Genomic DNA, 17643 nt, shown 5'->3' on the forward strand with positions numbered 1-17643 from the left:
AGATGGACGCAATGTCTCAAGGAGAAAGTAAAACATCTGCGAGTGCCCTATCGAAGCATGAGGTTCTGATATCTGCTTGAGGGATTCACTTCAAATTCATGTGAAATACGGAAACAGTCACTTTCTTTAGTTCGACGTAAAACATTGCTGCTAGGAGCTGTTGTGTGGGTGAATGCTGCAGTAACGGTTAGTTCAAGGCAATATCCAGGTGATAAGGTCTCTCTCTACCACCACCTCCTCATCAACTAATTGGACGGTTTTCTGTCTAAGAAGGTCAATGTGGAACTCACAGGAGCTGTTTCGCTCCAGATGATGTAATGGAATTTTGAAGTCAAACCTTTGTTGTGTCAAGAGGGCGGGATAGAGTAGGCCCTCTTAAAAGTTGTGATTGTTTATATTCATCTCAAAAAATCAAATCAAATCAAATTTTATTGGTCACATACACATGGTTAGCAGATGTTATTGCGAGTGTAGCGAAATGCCTGTGCTTCTACAGTAGTTCCGATAGTGCAGCAATATCTAAAATGTAATCTAACATTTCCACAACAACTACCTAATACACACAAATCTAAGTAAAGGAATGGAATAAGAATATATACATATACATATATGGATGAGCAATGACAGAGCGGCATAGGCAAGATGCAATATACGGTATAAAATACAGTATATACATATGAGATGAGTAATGCAAAATATGTAAACATTATTAAAGTGGCATTATTAAAGTGACTAGTGATCCATTTATTAGTGGCCAATGATTTCAAGTCTGTATGTAGGCAGCAGCCTCTCTGTGTTAGTGATGGCTGTTTAACAGTCTGATGGCCTTGAGAAGCTGTTTTTCAGTCTTTCGGTCCCAGCTTTGATGCACTTGTACTGACCTCGCCTTCTGTAGGTGCCCTGGAGGGCAGGTAGTTGCCCCCGATGATGCATTGTGCAGACCGCCCCACCCTCTGGAGAGCCTTGCGGTTGTGGGCAATGCAGCTGCCGTACCAGGCGTTAATGCAGCCAAACAGGATGTGCTTAATAGTGCATCTGTAAAGGTTTGTGAGGGTTCTAGGTGACAAGCCACATTTCTTCAGCCTCTTGAAGTTGTAGAGACGCTGCTGCGCCTTCTTCACCACACGGTCTGTGTGGGTGGACCATTTCAGTTTGTCTGTGATGTGTACACCAAGGAACTTTCCAACCTATCCACTGCTGTCCCGTTGATGTGGATAGGGGGGTGCTCCATCTGCTGTTTCCTGAATTCCACGATCATCTCCTTTGTTTTGTTGATGTTGAATGAGAGGTTGTTTTCCTGACACCACACTCCAAGTGCCCTCACCTCCTCCCTGTAGGCTGTCTCGTCATTGTTGGTAATCAAGCCCACTACTGTTGTGTCATCTGCAAACTTGATGATTGAGTTGGAGGTGTGCTTTGCCACACCATCATGGGTGAACAGGGAGTGCAAGAGGGGGCTGAGCACACACCCTTGTGTGGCCCCAGTGTTGAGGATCAGCGAAGTGGAGATGTTGTTTCCTACCTTCAGCACCCGGGGGCAGCCCGTCAGGAAGTCCAGGACCCAATTGCACAGGGCAGGGTTGAGACCCAGGGCCTCAAGCTTAATGATGAGCTTGGAGGGTACTATGATGTTGAATGCTGAGCTAAAGTCAATGAACAGCATTCTTACATAGGTATTCCTCCTGTCCGGATGGGATAGGGCAGTGTGCAGTGTGATGGCGATTGCATTGTCTGTGGACCTATTGGGGCGATAAGCAAATTGATTTGGGTCTAGGGTGACAGGTAAGGTGGAGGTGGTATGATCCTTGGCTAGCCTCTCAAAGCACTTCATAATGACAGAAGTGAGTGCTACGGGGCGATAGAAAATTAGTTCAGTTACCTTTGCCTTCTTGGATACAGGAACAATGGTGGCCATCTTGAAGCATGTGGGGACATCTCCTATGCACTTCCTTATAAACTCACTTACTGAATCAGCGTATACGTCAATATTATTATCTGAGGCTACCGAGGAACATTTCCCAGTCCACGTGATCAAAACAATCGTGAAGCTTGTATTCCGATTGGTCAGACCAGCATTGAATAGTCCTTAGCACTTAGATTTGCCAAAAGGAGGGCGTGGGAGGGCCTTGTATGCATCACAGAAGTTAGAGTAGCAGGGATTCAGTGTTTTACCAGCGCGAGTGCTACAGTCGATATGCTGATAGAATTTAGGTAGCCTTGTTCTCAAATTTCCTTTTTTAAATCCCCAGCTACAATAAATGCAGCCTCAGGATATATGGTTTCCAGTTTGCGTAAAGTCCAGTGAAGTTCCTTTAGGGCCGTCGTGGTATCGGCTTGAGGTGGGATTTACACTGATGTGACAATAACCGAGGAGAATTCCCTTGCGAGATAATATGGTAAGCATTTGATTGGGAGGAATTGTAAGTCAGGTTAACAAAGGACTTGATTTACTGTATGTGGTTATAATTACACCATGAGTCGTTAATCATGAAACATACACCCCCACCCTTCTTCTTCCCGGAGAGATGTTTATTCCTGTCGGAGCGACCCACAAAGAATCCAGGTGGCTGTACTGACTCTGACAGCATATCCCGAGAGAGCCATGGTTCCGTGAAACAGAGTATGTTACAATCCCTGATGTCTCTCTGGAAAGCAACCCATGCCCTAATTTCATCTACCCTGTTATCTAGAGACTGGACATTAGAAAGTAATATACTTGGAAGCGGTGGGTGGTGCGCGCGCCTCCAAAGTCTGACCAGAAGACCGGTCCGTCAACTTCTTCTCTGGTGGCGTTGTTTTGGGTCAGGCTCTGGAATCAGTTCAAATGCCCTGGGTGGTTCAGACAAAGGATCCATTTCGGGAAAGTCTTATTCCTGGTCGTAGTGCTGGTAAGTTGACGTTGCTCTGATATCCAATAGTTCTTCCCGGCTGTATGTAATTACACTTAAGATTTTCTGGGCTATCAATGTAAGCAATAATACATAGGACTAGAAGCAAGGAAACCTTCTCTGTCGGTGTCATAAGCTTCATCTTCTGATGAGGAAAAATCATCTGACCAATACGCAGCGTGGTAAGTGTCCAAACTAGAAAACCCACATAGAAATAGAAAACATAGACCATAAACCAAAAACCCCGAAACACACAAAACAAACACACCCCTGCCACGTCCTGACCAACTACAATAACAAAATGACCCCTTACTGGTCAGGACGTGACAGTACCCCCCCCCCCCCCCCCCAAAGGTGCAGACCCCGAAAGCACCTGAAACTAAAAATTACCTAAACAATAAACCCAAACTAAAGGGAGGGAAGGGAGGGTGGCCACCGTCTCCGACGGTTCCTGTGCTACATCCCCCCTTCCCAAACCTCCCCCCACGGAGGTGGCTCTGGCTCTGGGCTTAATCCCCACTCTAACCTGTCCACCCCCGCTGAAGGTTTAGGGCTGTAGGGCGTCGCTGGAGACCTCGGGCTGAGGTGCGACTCTGGCTGCGCCGGACTGGTGGGCGACTCTGGCTACGCCGGACTGGCGGGCGACTCTGGCTTCGCCGGACTGGCGGGCGACTCTGGCAGTTCTGGATTGTGGGCCGCCTCTGTCGGTTCCGGACTGTGGGACGTCACTGGAAGCACTGGACGGGGCACTATCGCCGGAAGCTCTAGACTGGGCACTGTCGCCGGAAGCTCTAGACGGGGCACTGTCGCCGGAAGCTCTAGACGGGGCACTGTTGCCGGAAGCTCTAGACAGGGACTGCGCACTAAAGGCCTGGTGCGTGGGGCTGGCTTTGGAGGCGCAAGACTAGGGACGCGCACCACAGGGCTAGTGCGAGGAGCAGGAACAGGACATACTGGACTGGGCAAGTGCACTAAAGGCCTGGTGCGTGGTGCTGGCTTTGGAGGTGCCAGACTAGGGATGCGCACAACAGGGCTAGTGCAAGGAGCAGGAACAGGGCGTACTGGACTGGGCAGGCGCACTAAAGGCCTGGTGCGTGGGGCTGGCTTTGGAGGCGCCAGACTAGTGACACGCACCTCAAGGCTAGTGCGAGGAGCAGGAACAGGACGTACTGGACTGGGCAGGCGCACCAGAGGCCTGATGCGTGGGGCTGGCTTTGGAGGCGCCAGCCTAGGGACACGCACCTCAAGGCTAGTGCGAGGAGCAGGAACAGGACGTACTGGACTGGGCAGGCGCACTAGAGGCCTGGTGCGTGGGGCTGGCTTTGGAGGTGCCAGACTGGTGACACGCACCTCAAGGCTAGTGCGAGGAACAGGAACTGGATACACGGGGCCTTGACTACACACTGGAGGTCTTGAGCGCACAACCTGCACAACCCATTCTGGCTGGATTGTTACCGTAGCCCGGCACGGGCGGAGTGCTGGCACAGGGCGAACTGGGCTGTGCTGAGGTATGATGGCTGCCGTGTGTATTTCCGCATAGCTCGGTGCCTTCATGATCCGTTGCTCCCCATACTAAGCACGGGGAGTTGGCTCAGGTCTACGACCTGACTTAGCCATACTACCCGTGTACCCCCCCAACAATTTTTTTGGGGGCTGCCTCTCGTATTTGCCCATCCTTGCGTATAACGCCTCGTAATGGCACCGCTCCGCCTTAGCTGCCTCCAGCTCCTCCTTAGGGCGGCGGTACTTCCCCGCCTGGTGCCATGGTCCTGCCCATCCAGGATCTCCTCCCAAGTCCATGACTCTTTATAGCTCCTCTGCTGCTCCTTCCTCCGCTGCTTGGTTCTGGTTTGATGGGTGGTTCTGTCATAAGCTTCGTCTTCTGATGAGGAGAAATTGTCGGATCAATTTCGCAGCGTGGTAAGTGTCCATACTTATACTTTTATTTTTAAACGTGAACAGTAAACAAAACAAGAAAACGAACGACAGTCCTGTAAGGCTACAAAGCTATACAAAGAAACAACCACCCACAAACACAAGAGAAAATAAACCCACTTAAATATGGCCTCCAATTAGAAGCAATGACAACTAGCTGCTTCTAATTGGAGGTCGTTCCCAAAACTAACATAGAAATAGACAAACTAGAAAAACCCACATAGAAATAGAAAACATAGAACATAAACCAAAAACCCCGAAACACACAAAACAAACACACCCCTGCTACGTCCTGACCAACTACAATAACAAAATGACCCCTTACTGGTCAGGACGTGACAGTCGGTGCCATCTTGTCATCTCAGAACAGTTGTGGGACAAAAGAGGGCCTCAAACGGATTATTAACTGTTTTTACTGTCATACGTAACCTGGAAATACACCTTTTGACGGAGCCTCAGAATGTCTCAGAAAATTGTAATTAAAGTCGAGTCTCACAATGTTATTCAGCAGACTGTGCAGGTGACACAACGTGTTACAAGTCTTTTCAAGTCAAACACCTCATTACCATTCAATATTTGGCAATTTTTCTAAAGTGCCTTAGCCTCTAATGCCTTTCAGCTCATGTGGCCATTTAACCTTCCAGTTTTTTTTGTCATTGCCTATGCTGCATATCCTGGCTAATTTAACCCAGTGCTCCCTTTATTTATGTAATGATGTCCTTTTAATGAACACGTGAACGGTTTCACAATGTCAAAGGTATCTGTCTGTTGCTGCCATTGCTGCAGCCAGGTTATCAATTCAGCTCTTCTTTCAAAAGGAAGTGCCAATCTCATCATAGTAGCACTGTGTCAAAGTTGAAAGGTGTTTTATTATTATGGCTTTCATTGGAGAGACAAGAGACAGCTGTTTGACTGAGAAAATGCGGTGCCAGTCCAGTCCTCTTTAAAGAAAAACTATTAAAGGTCTTCAAATGGGAATACTTTCAGCTAGGATTGTCTCAATCATGGTTTGGGATTGAGCAGGGAGATATTTACATTCATCATCACCTTCTCATAATAACGTGGTATATCCACTTCTGTATGTTCATATGTCTAATGAGATCTGGATGAAGAGCTGATGTTAACGTATTAGCGTCATTACTCAAATTTCACTCCGAGCCATAAAGGTGACACCCAGGTCTCAGAAATGTAGCTCGAAATGAATGGTAATGACCAGAGATGACATCTGCATATGGATGAGATTGTGGATGGATAGAAAAAGCTCTTAGCTTAATGAAAAATTGGAACTTTATCTATTAGAAATTAAATGTGAACAATGCAAGAGCATGAAGCACAGTGTTTGGGGTTGGAATTCCTCTTATAAAAGGAACCAGGGTGAGAAGGAATGTATCTGAATGGGGAATGCTTTTGGATTTGATTGATTCTAATGAACGTTTGACACAATGCAGTGTCTGCCATGTTAATTGAATATAAGAATGTCTGCATTGAATAATGATACATAAGTGTAAGAAAAATGTGACTTCTGCTTGTGATATCAGAAGGTACCAGTTGACCGTTAAATTGAATAAGGCTGATCAGAGACTTAAAAAGGTCTGAAGCTAAATGTCAATCGCATGAAGCATTAAAATATTTATCCCCTAAATCAAAATTTAGCTAGACTTGGCATACACTTTGTTAAACTGACACCCAGAGCAATGTGTTCCTATGTGTTCCTCAGAAAATATTGTACGGTACCACTACTTTGATCCCAGCACTATGTGAGTGTAATATCTGACAGAAAATGCAGTAGTACAACATCATGCAAATGTTACAATTTTAGGCTTATCAGGATCCAATACCTTGGAGGGGGTTCTTAATGGTGAAAGCATTCACAACGTCCGCAATGGTTTTCTCCCTTGATTTTGAAAAAAATTTTTTACTGTCCATAAAACATAACGTGGAATTATTATCTGTTTATTGTTTAAAAACTGGTTTGTTTGTAATCGTCACTTTCCATAAAATTGGCTGAATAATCCATAATTGAAAGGCAGATGTCTGTTTCCCTTTTTAGGCTCATAACTGCATTCTGTAACACATTTGGTAGAGAGTTACCACTGACTTACAGTACCAGTCAAAAGTTTGGACACACCTACTCATTCAAGGGTTTTTCTTTATTTGTACTATTCTCTACATTGTAGAATAAAAGTGAAGACATCAAAACTTTGAAATAACACATATGGAATCATGTAGTAACCAAAAAAGTGTTAAAGTAGCCACCCATTGCCTTTATGACAGATTTGCACACTCTTCGCATTCTCACAACCAGCTTCATGAGGAATGCATTTTCAACAGTCTTGAAGGACTTCCCACAAACACTCAACACTTGTTGGCTTCTTTTCCTTCACTCTGCAGTCCAACTCATCCCAAACCATCTCAGTTGGGTTGAGGTCAGGTGATTGTGGAGGCCAGGTCATCTGATGCAGCACTCCATCACTCTCCTTGGTCAAATAACCCTTACACAGCCTGAAGGTGTGTTGGATCATTGTCCTGTTGAAAAACAAATGATAGTCCCACTAAGCGCAAACCAGATGGGATGGTGTATCGTTTCAGAATGTTGTGGTAGCTATGCTGGTTAAGTGTGCTTTGAATTCTAAATATATCACGGTCAGTGTCACCACCAAAGCATCCCCAAACCATCAAACCTCCTCCATGCTTTACGGTGGGAACCACACATTCTGAGATAATCTGTTCACTTACTCTGCTTCTCACAAAGACACAGGGGTTGGAAGCAAAAATTTGGACTCCACTGGATTTCCACTGGTCTAATGTCCATTGCTCGTGTTTCTTGGCCAAAGCAAGTATCTCCTTATTATTTGTGTCCTTTAGTAGTGTTGTTTTTGCAGCAATTCGACCATGAAGGCCTGATTTTTTCCAAGATGGCGTAGCAGTTCAGACGTCCTCTACCCTCCTCTTGTCGTGTCCCGTGTATATATATATTTACATATTTTTTTTCTTCACTTATCTTTTTATATATATATATAATTTTTTAATTCTAAAAACTCAACCTCAAAGCACTCACCAATTTAAAAAAAGAAAGTATTATTTACCTCATCTGAATTCCACAACAGAAGCTAGCAAGAGGTTAGCCATTTTCACTGGCTAACGTTGAAGTTCAGCTAGCCACGGTTAGCTGTCCTCAGCTATCCATTAGCTCGAAAAGCTATCGCCAGTTTTTGTACAGCGCGACTCAGACCAGAGCATACCGGACCTATTCTCTCTCCTTTCCCCGATTTCTACCGCAGGCTCTGGACATTTACACCTGGATCTTGCAGCTAACTAGCTGCTACCTGAGTGACTATTGGCAACGTCGGTCACGGAATTAACACACATTATTACGGAGCTAGCCAGCTAGCCAGCTGAAGAGTTCCGTCAGCCACTCCTGGGCTATTCCTGAGCTAGCCAGCTGAAGTGTCTCCTGGGCTACAACTCACCTATCCTGACCCGTTTTACTGCCGATCCGGAGCCCCATCGGGTCTTCACGACTGGACCACCGACGTTATCTGCCCGAGGGGAGTTATCCAACTGGCCCCTCCGTCGCGACGTAACCTGATCGCCCATCTGCGGCCCGCTAATCGTTAGCTGTCTTTTCGGCTGCGATCTGAATAGGTCTATCGGACACTTTTCTTGGGCCACTATAACTAACTATTTTGCCAACTTGGACAGGTCCCCCCTTCCACACGGAACCCCACTAACCCACAGACGGAAACGCACGAGCTGGCTAAAAACAGACCTCCCTCCCATCTTCCACCAGCTTGCTACCTATGGCCCGGCTAGCTGTCTGAATCTCACTGGACCCTTTGATCACTCGGCTAAGCTTGCCTCTCCTTAATGTCAATATGCCTTCTCCATTGCTGTTCTGGTTAGTGTTTATTGGCTTATTTCACTGTAGAGCCTCTAGCCCTGCTCATTATACCTTATCCAACCTCTCAGTTCCTCCACCCACACATGCTATGACATCTTCTGGTTTCAATGATGTTTCTAGAGACAATATCTCTCTCACTATCACTAAATGCCTAGGTTTACCTCCTCTGTACTCACATCCCACCATACCTTTGTCTGTACATTATACCTTGAAGCTATTTTATCGCCCCCAGAAACCTGCTCCTTTTTCTCTCTATTCTGGACGTCACAGACGACCAATTCTTATAGCTTTTAGCCGTACCCTCATACTTATTCTTCTCTGCTCCTCTGGGGATGTAGAGGTGAATCCAGGCCCTGCAGTGCCTGGCTCCACTCCTACTCCCCAGGCGCTCTCTTTTGATGACTTCTGTAACCGTAATAACCTTGGTTTCATGCATGTTAACATTAGAAGCCTCCTCCCTAAGTTTGTTTTATTCACTGCTTTAGCACACTCCGCCAACCCGGATGTCCTAGCTGTGTCTGAATCTTGGCTTAGGAAGTCCACCAAAAACTCTGAAATCTTCATCCCTAACTACAACGTTTTCAGACAAGATAGAACGACCAAAGGGGGCGGTGTTGCAATCTACTGCAGAGATAGCCTGCAGAGTTCTGTCCTGCTATCCAGGTCTGTACCCAAACAATTTGAACTTCTACTTTTAAAAATCCACCTCTCCAAAAACAAGTCTCTCACCGTTGCCGCCTGCTATAGACCCCCCCTCGGCCCCTAGTTGTGCTCTGGACACCATATGTGAACTGATTGCCCCCATCTATCTTCAGAGCTCGTGCTACTAGGTGACCTAAACTGGGACATGCTTAACACCCCAGCCATCCTACAATCCAAGCTTGATGCCCTCAATCTCACACAAATTATTAATGAACCCACCAGGTACAACCCCAAAGCCTCAAACACTGGCACCCTCATAGATATCATCCTAACCAACGTGCCCTCTAAATACACCTCTGCTGTTTTCAACCAAGATCTCAGCGATCACTGCCTCATTGCCTGCATCCGTAATGGGTCAGCGGTCAAACGACCTCCACTCATCACTGTCAAACGCTCCCTGAAACGTTTCAACGAGCAAGCCTTTCTAATCGACCTGGCCCTGGTATCCTGGAAGGATATTGACCTCATCCCGTCAGTAGAGGATGCCTGGTTATTTTTTTTAAAATGCCTTCCTCTCCATCTTAAATAAGCATGCCCCTTTCAAGAAATTTAGAACCAGGAACAGATATAGCCCTTGGTTCTCCCCAGACCTGACTGCCCTTAACCAACACAAAAATATCCTGTGGCGTTCTGCATTAGCATCGAACTGCCCCCGCGATATGCAACTTTTTAGGGAAGTTAGAAACCAATACACACAGGCAGTTAGAAACGCCAAGGCTAGCTTTTTCAAACAGAAATTCGCTTCGTGCAACTCCAACTCTAAAAAGTTCTGGGACATTGTAAAGTCCATGGAGAATAAGAACACCTCCTCCCAACTGCCCACTGCACTGAGGATAGGAAACTCTGTCACCACCGATAAGCCCACTATAATTGAGAATTTCAATAAGCATTTTTCTACGGCTGGCCATGCTTTCCACCTAACTACCCCTACTGCATTCAACAGCACTGCACCCCCCACAGCTACTCGCCCAAGCCTCCCCCATTTCTCCTTCTCCCAAATCCATTCAGCTGATGTTCTGAAAGAGCTGCAAAATCTGGACCCCTACAAATCAGCTGGGCTTGACAATCTGGACCCTTTCTTTCTAAAATTATCTGCCGAAATTATTGCAACCCCTATTACTAGCCTGTTCAACCTCTCTTTCGTGTCGTCTGAGATTCCCATAGATTGGAAAGCAGCTGCTGTCATCCCCCTCTTCAAAGGAGGTGACACTCTTGACCCAAATTGCTACAGACCTATATCCATCCTACCCTGCCTTTCTAAGGTCTTCGAAAGCCAAGTCAACAAACAGATTACCGACCATTTCGAATCCCACCGCACCCTCTCCGCTATGCAATCTGGTTTCAGAGCTGGTCATGGGTGCACCTCAGCCACGCTCAAGGTCCTAAACGACATCGTAACCGCCATCGATAAGAAACAATACTGTGCTGCCGTATTCATTGACCTGGCCAAAGCTTTTGACTCTGTTAATCACCACATCCTCATCGGCAGACTCAGTAGCCTTGGTTTCTCAAACGATTGCGTCGCCTGGTTCACCAACTACTTCTCTGACAGAGTTCAGTGTGTCAAATCGGAGGGCCTACTGTCTGGACCTCTGGCAGTCTCTATGGGGGTACCACAGGGTTCAATTCTTGGGCCAACTCTTTTCTCTGTATACATAAATGATGTCGCTCTTGCTGCTGGTGAATCTCTGATCCACCTCTACGCAGACGACACCATTCTGTACACTTCTGGCCCTTCTTTGGACACTGTGATAACAACCCTCCAGACGAGCTTCAATGCCATTCAACTCTCCTTCCGTGGTCTCCAACTGCTCCTAAACACAAGTAAAACTAAATGCATGCTCTTCAACCGATCGCTGCCTGCACCTGCCCGCCTGTCCAGCATCACTTCTCTGGACGGTTCTAACTTAGAATTTGTGGACAACTACAAATACCTAGGTGTCTGGTTAGACTGTAAACTCTCCTTCCAGACTCACATCAATCATCTCCAATCCAAAGTGAAATCTCGAATTGGCTTCCTATTTCTATTCCAAGCATCCTTCACTCATGCTGCCAAACATACCCTCGTAAAACTGACCATCCTACCAATCCTCGACTTCGGCGATGTCATTTACAAAATAGCTTCCAATACCCTACTCAACAAGCTGGATGCAGTCTATCACAGTGCCATCCGTTTTGTCACCAAAGCCCCATATACTACCCACCACTGCGACCTGTACGCTCTCGTTGGCTGGCCTTCGCTTCATAATCGTCGCCAAACACATTGGCTCCAGGTCATCTACAAGACTCTGCTAGGTAAAGTCCCCCCTTATCTCTGCTCACTGGTCACCATAGCAGCACCCACCTGTAGCACGCGCTCCAGCAGGTATATCTCTCTGGTCACCCCTAAAGCCAACTCCTCCTTTGGTCGTCTCTCCTTCCAGTTCTCTGCTGCCAATGACTGGAACGAACTACAAAAATCTCTGAAACTGGAAACACTTATCTCCCTCACTAGCTTTAAGCACCAGCTGTCAGAGCAGCTCACAGATCACTGCTTTTTTTTTTTTTTTTTTTTTTTTTTCTTCTACTGCATCATTGATTGTATGTTGTTTTACTCCATGTGTAACTCTGTGTTTTTGTATGTTGTCGAACTGCTTTGCTTTATCTTGGCCAGGTCGCAATTGTAAATGAGAACTTGTTCTCAACTTGCCTACCTGGTTAAATAAAGGTGAAATAAAAAATAAATAAAAATTCACACAGTCTTCTCTGAACAGTTGATGTTGAGACGTGTCTATTACTTGAACTCTGTGAAGCATTTATTTGGGCTGCAATCTGAGGTGCAGTTAACTACCGATTTCTGAGGCTGGTAACTCTAACAAACTTATCCTCTGCAGCAGGGGCAACTCTGGGTCTTTCTCTCCTGTGGCGGTCCTCATGAGAGCCAGTTTCATCATAGCGCTTGATGGGTTTTGAGAGTGCACTTGAAGAAACTTTCAAAGTTCTTGAAATGTTCCGGATTGACTGACCTTCATGTCTTAAAGTAATGATGGACTGTCATTTCTCTTTGCTTATTTGAGCAGTTCTTGCCATAATATGGACTTGTTTTACCAAATAGGGCTATCTTCTGTATACCACTACCTTGTCACAACACAACTGATTGGCTCAAATGCATTAAGAAGGAAAGAAATTACACCAATGAACTTTTAACAAGGTACACCTGTTAATTGAAATGCATTCCAGGTGACTACCTCATGAGCTGGTTGAGAGAATGCCAAGAGTGTACAAAGCTGTCATCAAGGCAAAGGGTGGCTATGAAGAATCTCAAATATAAAATATGTTTTGATTTTACTAATATGTATTTTGGTTACTACATAATTCTATTTGTGTTATTTCATAGTTTTGATGTCTTCACTATAATTCTACAATGTAGAACATAGTAAAAATATAGAAAATCCCTTGAATGAGTAGGTGTGTCAGAACTTTTGACTGGTACTGTAGGTCTCTGAGTGCAATATTTGACCATTTAGAAATGTCTTGCAAGAGAACATTGGCTTTGCAGAGATTACTAAAACATGATGCATGTACTAGCCGATAGCTATTGGTGTTGGTGAATAGTTGAATTGCCAAAGGCACCTACTTCTCTTGGCTTGCCCTCTATTTGTCATGGTCCTTCGAGCTGCATTTGAAGCAGCGAAAGTTGTCCACACAAGCTTTTCTCAACCATGATCAGAGATGAAGTCATTGAAATATAATTTCCTCTTGAGAGTAGCCCTTGAGATGGGAATTTCATGTGGTCCAATCATCATTCATACCACAGCTCCTTGTTCTAATTTAATATTGTTCTTACCTTTGGTTCTTATGAGAATACTATTATGGAAAACTATAGGCTCTACAGAGTCAAATGTGAATAGTCTTTTTAATAAAGAAGAGATTACTTTGTGTTGCTGTCAGTGCCTTCTTTCTCAGCTAAAGGATTGATACTTTCTCATTAAATTCACCCCTGAAAGGTCCTTACAAAACTGTTACTTTCCTTGGTATTTTTTCCCACTTTCTGGGCATGGTCTCTGCCTGGGGTATTCAAATCTTACCCTACGAGGTACGAACTACCACTGGATTTCTGTTCTACCTGATAAAACATGAAGTGTCTCTTACAATTATACACATAACTAATATGTGTGTAATTGTAAGGGACACTTCATGTTTTATGGATATTATTTAAATGTACAGAGTGGGTGAGCTCCATTCCTGACAGGCTGATCAGATTCAATTTCAGCCTCAGAGCTTGATCAGATTCAATAGCAGCCTCAGAGGCGGATAAATCAGGATTTTGCTATGTAGGCTGTTTCATGTGTAAAGCTAATTGAAGGCAGATTAGCAGTCAGTGCATTATGTATGTGATCAAGACTGGGTGTGCTCTATTCCTGGCAGGCTGATCATATTCAAAAGTAATGATGCTGCCTTATAGGCTGTCTGCAAGGAGCCTCGCATATGAAATAGCCTACAAGGCAGCATCCTGACATCAGCCTCTGAGACTGCAATGGAATCTGATCAGCCTGCCAGGAATAGCGCTCACCCCCTGGATTAGATATGCATATGCCTATAAAGCACTTTTACAGATAATCTGCCTGCAAGGATCCTTACCTATGAAGTAGCCTACAATATAAGGAAAGACGCTGGGAGACGAGAAGCAAGTTCAGGGAGTGAACATTTAATAAATAACTGACATGAAACAAACAAGGACAGCGTCTGAACAGGGGAAACATAACAACAATAATGCTGACACGGGAGTCCAGGTGAGTCCAAAGAAGCGCAGGTGTGCGTAACGATGGTGACAAGTGTGCATAATGATGGGCAGCCTGGCGCTCGAGGAGGAGTGGGAGCAGGCATGACATACAAGGCAGAATCCTGATTTATCAGCTTCAGAGGCTCAAATGTAATCTGATCAGCCTGTCAGGAACGGAGCTCACTCACTGTGAATATAAATAGTATCCACAAAACATGGTGTCAAGCTAGCTAGCTAACTAGCTAGCTAGCGCACAAGACTAGCCAAATTAGCTGTGTTGTTCCTTGCGTGTGATTGGCTGTAGTCTTGGGAGCGACACGCAGCCTGGGAGACAGAACTGCCTGTCAGGCATCGTTGATGGCTTTAATGCCCCGCATTGCGATCAACGCAGCCGCAAGGCTCCTGGAGGAAGTGGTTATCGTGCATCTGAACAAATTAATGGATGATGCATGGTACTTTGATTATCTCGTGATCTCAACAAAACAACTATTGTTATGTAGTGATAATGAGATAAATAAGTCGTGATCTCAACATACTTTAATGCACCCACCTGGTTTCCACACCCACCTGGTTTCCCAGGTCTAAATCAGTCCCTTATTAAATTGAATAATTTTAAGAAAAGCAGTGGAACTGGTTTAAAGGTCCAGATTTGAATTTGAGGGGTCTATGCCATGCCCATAAAAAGGTGTTGATGTTGGATATTCTCTCTCTGTCTCTCTCTCTCTTTCTCATCTCTTTCCCATTTTCTCCATCTCTATCTTTCACACTTTCTCTCTCTCTCTCTCTGCCTCCTTCTGTCTCTCCCTCTCTCACTCTTCCTCACCACAGGGTTTGCTGTTCACTTTTTCTTGTTTGGGCCATCACTCAAAATGCAGAGCTTTCCACTGACGTGCAGTGAAGCAGAGAAATGAGAAATTACTCTCACAAATTTGACCCCCTCTTAATTTCCACTTATAATTTGCCTTATTATTATCACGCACACACGCACGCACGCACGCACACACACGCACACACACACACACACACACACACACGCACGCACGCAGGTGACACATTACGCACTGGAATTCGATCAAACCTGAAATTGCAATGTTTATGCAGTGTCTTTATTTACAAACTAGATCACATTCGATCAGTTGCGTCACACACCCAGTACTAAAATACACCAAAATCTTTATAAAGTGGGTTAAGGGATTTTGTCATAATGTGTTATAAATTATAAACTGCTACAATTCTAGCTTTGACATTGAGGGAGAAATTTATTCTAGCATAACACTAATTAGCTGCCATTCATAATTGATTAATAAATGGTAATGGAATTTTATTTAGGATGTTTTGTCATTTACAGTTACCTGAGGCACTGTTCAGGCTTGATGCAAAGATGCCTCTGTACTTGCAGATTAATTTGCCAATCCCATTTAGTTAATCACGGGAAAAGGGCATGAGTACGGAATTCCAGTGAGGACATTATGAATAAAAAAAATATTCCCTCATTATGTTGAGATCACATCTTATGGTCACGACATAACGAAAGTTGTTTTGTCAAGATCACAAGATAAACTCTATAAATAGGAGTGGACAAATAAGGGATGGTACGTTTCTTGTTGATATCATGCTTTTGTTTGTGTTTGGAGCTCATTATCAGTTTATAAATTTGAATGTTAGCAAGGTAAATGTCCTTTACTGTGAGCTAAGAGCTCTTTGGACATCTAAGCCCTCATGGGGCATTTAAGGCATGAACAATGCCTGATAGGAAGCCTGTGTGTCACCCCCAAGACCACAGCCAATCACATGCAAGCAACAACGCAGCTAACCTGGCTAGTCTTGTGAGGGCACAAGCTAGCTAGCTAGCTAGTTAGCTAAGTAGTCTTGTTAGCTAGCTAGTTATCTTGTTATCTATGCTGGTTGTTAGCTTGCGTAACTAATATGTGTATAATTGTAAGGGACACTTCATGTTTTATGGATAATATTTACATTTACATAGTGGGTGAGCTCCATTCCTGACAGGCTGATCAGATTCAATTTCAGCCTGAGAGTTTGATCAGATTCAATAGCAGCCTCAGAGACTGATAAGTCAGGATTCTGCCATGTATGCTGTTTCATAGGTAAAGCTCATTGCAGGCATATTAGCAGTCAGTGCATTATGTATATGATCAAGACTGAGTGTGCTCTATTCCTGGCAGGCTGATCAGATTCAATAGCAGCCTCAGATGCTTATAAGTCATGACGCTGCCTTATAGGCTGTCTGCAAGGAGTTTTACATATGCAATAACCAACAAGGCAGCATCCTGACATCAGCCTCCGAGGTGTGAGTGTGTTTGAGATGTGAGTGTGTTTTCCGCTTTTTTCAGTCTCCATTAGTTTACTTTTAAAGCAAGCAAGATGAAGTGATTATGAAGGGTTATCATGATCTAATTCTCCATTCACAACAACAGGACCCATGGACCTGTGTAGCATTTATGGGTCATATACAAAAGAGTACATAAAATCCGTTTTTTAGACCCGACGACCAATCTGATCTAATCCCTGTGCCTAATATTTCCGCTGCCATCTCGATCCCCTTTGTGTATGCACATATTGTGAGGGGGATTACTCTTGCAAGCAGAAACAAGCCGTCGATGCAGTCCTCAGAATTAGCACATCATTATTAACGGAGGGACCTTTGAAGATCCTGCATAAATGTCTAATTAGGTTTGGTAACCTTTAGGAAACTCAAGTGGATGCATACTAAGCAGATCGGGGGATCTTGTACTGCATTGCAAACTAAGCACTCAACATGTGGGGGAGCGCACTGACATTGAGGAGGTTCGTCCCCCTTGCCTTAAAGGGCATACAATTTAAGCCACATTACAAGCGTGTCGAAACCCATTGCCAAATTTCTGCCCAATTTATCGCGGTTTAACCATCCTCTGTATACACTTTGACAGGGACTGAAAATGTGAAAATAAACTTTGAGGATTTCTTGTCCTGCCCTTCAAGACGTTTGAATCATTATCCTGTACAAAGTGTGACAGGACTCGGGTGTCATTATGCATTCTTCACACACCAAGGCTGGGCTGTGTTTGCACTGGAACCCTGCAGCCAAAAAGGTAAACATTTTCTGCAGCAGCTGTATCTCACATAGTCTAAATATACCGCATGCTGTTGTCTAGATTCTTGTGGCAATGATTTATTTTGGTCAAATTGATTTATTGTCACGTATGTGAGTGTGTTCTGGCCATGCAGAGAGGAAGATAGATGTTTTTAAGTGGCTACATTAGCTACGTTGAAGCTGTGACATTGACAACACCAATTACCACTCTAATGTAAATTAAATGGTAAGTTCAGTTTGAGTTTAGATTGAAGTGAGTGAAAATGTGATGGGTATTTGAAGAATGTCTGCTTTTAAAGAAGGTGAGGTTATCAAAATGTGGTCCTCTACCCAGATATTTTTTCTTTTCAAATACTTCAGACTG

This window comes from Salmo salar, chromosome ssa29 (assembly GCF_905237065.1).
Source record: "Salmo salar chromosome ssa29, Ssal_v3.1, whole genome shotgun sequence".
Classification (NCBI taxonomy): domain Eukaryota; kingdom Metazoa; phylum Chordata; class Actinopteri; order Salmoniformes; family Salmonidae; genus Salmo; species Salmo salar.